The 4,249-nt window shown below is 39.2% G+C and overlaps 1 protein-coding gene across 1 annotated transcript in view; it reads right to left on the bottom strand.

Annotated features, from left to right (window-relative positions):
- Positions 1-306, bottom strand: part of C6H4orf36 (chromosome 6 C4orf36 homolog) — a 9,593-nt gene extending 9,287 nt beyond the window's left edge. The window contains exon 1 of the mRNA XM_044680536.1: positions 229-306. The gene's annotated coding sequence lies outside the window, so the exon portion shown is untranslated. The remainder of the gene's footprint in view (positions 1-228) is intronic.
- Positions 307-4,249: the final 3,943 nt, after the last annotated feature.

The raw sequence follows: 4,249 nt of genomic DNA, 5'->3' as shown, positions 1-4,249 counted from the left end.
GGGTGTTTGGATTCTTCCAGCATTTCACTTAACTCCTATCCCTCTCTGCCTCCTCTGTACCCCCTGTACCCCTATTCCAGCCATCTTCCGCCACCCCGCCGCTCCCCCCATTCCTCCATTCAGTTCCTTGAGATGGCTTTCTCCCACAAGCCTGCACTTGTACACACACAGACACACGGACACACGGACACACGCCTGCCCTCTCACAGGCTTCTTCAGCTTCCTTACAGATGTTCACCTTCCTGGAGGTCTCCTTCCAAGGGGTATGGCCCGGTCCTCAGGGCCAGGAAGGCGGAGGCATCAGGCCAGCTCAGCCCCGCCCCTGCACCCCCTCTCCCCTCCCAGAACAGCCTGTGTTAGGACTAGACAGCTCTTCCGGGCTAGTTGTTGCCCATGTCCACAGGACGCTGACGCAGGCGGTCCACAATAAAGGGGCTTTGTGGCCAGCCGCCGCCTTTGATGGGCAATAGCCAGGAGCGGACTGCAGAGCTTACAGTGTCGGGGGCTACTGATCAATTGAAAGGGCTCAGAACTTGGAGTCTCACGACCCGAGTTAGAATCCCCAATTCTCCCACCAACTACTTGGTTAGAAACGAACCTTGTCCAAGTTACTGATCTCAGTTTCTTCATATGGTGGGTGGACCATGCGAGTGTCTCCTCCTCCTTGCTGTGACGCAGGGCTGTGGATGTGGAATGCCTCGTTTGCTAATTTTAGATAGGATGGCTAGAGATTGGGGTTAGGGAGAGCTATATTAAGAAATCAATAGGCTAAAACTAAAGAATATTAATAAAATATAGAAAAAGAAAAACTGTGGCCATCTCTCTGCTTTTAAGTTTTTTTTTCCTGTTTTTCCGTAATTATCAATAATCCTGTACACCCCAAATGAATGCCACCATTGTGTACCATTTTCTTTTGGTCATATTTGAAGTCTTGAGGAAGAATAGAGTAAGATTTTGATGGAGGGAGGGAAGGGAGGAAGAAATTTCAGTACAGAAAAAAAAATAAAAGAAGTCAGAGAAATATAACTCATTTTTGGAAGTAATTTGTGCAGATAGTATTCCAAGGCACTCAGGCTGACAAGAAGTTTATCAGCAGTGATAAGAAATGTATACTATGACAATTTAAAATTTAATCTCAAAAACGAACTGTGGAAGTAGAAATACAGAAGAAAAACAACTGCTTGATCACATGGTTCAATGGGTATATGATTGGGGATGTAGACTCTAAATGATCACTCTACTGAAAATATTAATAATATGGAAATAGGTCTTGATCAATGACACATGTAAAACCCCGTGGAATTGTATGTGAGCTATGGGAGGGGGTTGGGAGAAGGGGAAGGAAAGAACATGAAAAATATTCTGAATTAATTAATTAAATAAACTTAAAATTTAATCTCCATTGACCTAAACACTTGGAAAAACACTAATTGCTCATGGGTAGGCTGAGCTAATACAATAAAAATTCTACTTAAATTTATTATTTAGTGCCATGCCAATCAAACTACCAAAAAGCTATTTTATAGAACTAGAAAAATAATGAAATTCATCTGCAAGAACAAAAGAATGAGAATAGTAAGGAAAGTGGAAAAAAATGTGAAGGAAGGTGACCTAATAGTACCTGATCTCAAAGTGTACCATAAAGCAGTAATTATCAAAACAACTTGGTACTGGCTGAGAAATAGAAGAGTGGATCAATGGAATATATTAGGGTAAAAGACTTTAGCAATCTAGGAGAGTTTTCTCTGCCAGTGCAGCATTGATACCCCAGGAAACAAAAGACAATCTTCTGGAGTGGTCTTTAGAAGGGACTTTCAAGGACTCTAGCCCAGTAGAAGAAAGGAGGGAGAGACTTTCAGGACCATAGTTCAGTGGAAAGAAGGAAAAAAGCATTTATAAGCACCTACTATATGCCACTTTACAAATATTATCTCATTTGATCCTTGTGATAGCCCTGGGAGGTAGGTATTATGATCTCTATTTTATGATTGAGGAAATTAAGACAGATAAAGTTTTAAGTGACTTGAATAAAGGGTTAAATAGCTAGTAAGTATATGAGGTTAGATTTGAACTCAGGTCTTCCTGACTCTAGGCCCAGTGTACCAACTGGGGAAGTAGTCAATGCAGTATAATCTAGACACAAACTAGATGGAATCAATGGTAAATAGAAACTGAGCTGAGTTTAACTGAGGTGGTATAAGGGGAAATGTTTGTCCCTATATATTTGAAGAAAATATCATTGGGTAGCTAGGTCAGTGTATAAGAGAGTGAAGCTTAGAGATAGGAAGTCTTGGATTCAAATCTACCTCAGACACTCCTTAGTTGTGTGACCCTAGGAAAGTCACTTAACTCCAATTGTCTAGTCTTTACCATTCTTTTGACTTGGAACTATAAATGTTTTCTAACCCTTATTGATTATAAACCCTTATAATAGAACCAATTCTAAGATAGAATGGAAAGAAAGAAAGGAAAAAAGAAAAAAAAAGAAAGAAAAGGGAGAAAGAAAGAAAGAAAGAAAGAGAAAAAGAAGGCAAATATCCCTTTGTAAAAGCTAATTTTACAAAAGCAAACAAACAATAGTATGTATTTATTAACCCTAAGAACCTAGTTACCTGGAATAACTTACTATTTGGCAAAAAAGCTGGGTAAACTGGACAATAAGTCTGTTTGGAATTAAGTTTAAACCACTTTTAATATGTCAAGGTAAGCTCCAAATAAATATATGACACATCTAAAAAGTCACATTTGAAACAAATTAGAGGAGCAAGGAAGAAATTACCTTTTGCATCTATGGACCAGAAAGAGTTGATGACTAAACTAGTGATAGAATCATCAAAGAGAAAATGAACACTTTTGACTATATTTCATATAAATTTTACATAAACAAATCTGATATAATAATAATTGGAAGGGAATCAAGCAACTTGTCTTATTGTCTTATATCTCTAGCATTTCCAAGACTATAGTAAATAGTAGTAGCAATAATGGACATATTTGCTTTACCTCTGATCTTTATCAAGGTCTCTATTTTTTCTCCTTTAAGCATAATATTTGTTATTGGTTCTACATTTATTATATTAAAGAAAGGTTAATTACTCCAATGCTTTTTAGTGTTTTTTTTTATGGAAATGAGTTTTGTATTTTGCCCAAACTCCCCGTTTGTGATAATGTCGCAGCAGAAGAACATGGACATAAGAGACAGGATTTTTAGCATTTATATGGTGCTTTAAGATTTGCAAAGCACTTTATTTTAAATGTTATCTTCTTTAATCTTTGTTAGGTGGTCAGTCAGCCAAAAAACATTTTTTAAATGTTTCTTATGTACCAAATGCCATACTAATTTCTGGAGATACAAAGAAAGACAAAAACATGGTCCCTGCCCTTGGGAAGATCATACTCTAATGGAGGGAAACGCATGTAAACAATTGTGTACACATATGAAATGCACAATTTAATTGAGTAGAAGAGGAAACTAAGGCTGAGAGGTTCATAATCACTAGTAAGTACCTAAGGTAGGATTTGAACTCAAGTCTCCCTGAGTGCAAGTCTAGCTGCCTATGCTTGAATGTAATGCTCTCAGTCAGAGAGGATAATTGGAAGACATTGTTTCCTGAACCACAACCTTCAGCCCAGAGAGATTCAAGAAGACTAAGGGAGCTTGGTGCCTGGAGTTCAGATCCTGCTCCTGGGAGATGGAAGAAGACAGCCCATATGACTCTTGTATAGTGCCCTACTTGGATGACAGAAGCTACCAAGGATTCCAAATAGAATCAAGCCAGGAGTTGGAAGAGATGAAGAATAGGGTCAAATAATGACCAGCAATGTTGAGTGGAGACAACATGAACAAGACAGGTTGAGACCAAGGTGAGGAGATCAAAGGCTTTATGTCCCTAGGCGGCCTTGCCTTGCCCTTCCCCACCCAGGCTTCTACCTCATTCTTCTTTTGGGGTATGTGTCTCTCTCTAAGTGAAGCCATTCACCCTGCTAGACTGACTTTTGGAGGGTGTACCCCAAGTTTTAGGGGTAGATGTTTTGTTGTTAACTTCTCTACCATTCTAATCAGATGTGTACCTTGTTTTTGGTAAAGGTAAACTGGTGGGGTCCCATAAGCTCAAGTGTAAGAAGTTTGGGCTGTAGTAGGTGAATAAAACACTGGGGAGTAGTAGAGGGAGAAGGAGGAATGATGGGGTAAGTTGGTTAACTGCCAGGACACAAATAACACAAGGGAATCACACCCACTTCCACAAAT

The sequence above is a fragment of the Gracilinanus agilis genome, chromosome 6 (assembly GCF_016433145.1).
Source record: "Gracilinanus agilis isolate LMUSP501 chromosome 6, AgileGrace, whole genome shotgun sequence".
Classification (NCBI taxonomy): Eukaryota; Metazoa; Chordata; class Mammalia; order Didelphimorphia; family Didelphidae; genus Gracilinanus; species Gracilinanus agilis.
This window is presented reverse-complemented; position numbering and strand designations above follow the sequence as displayed.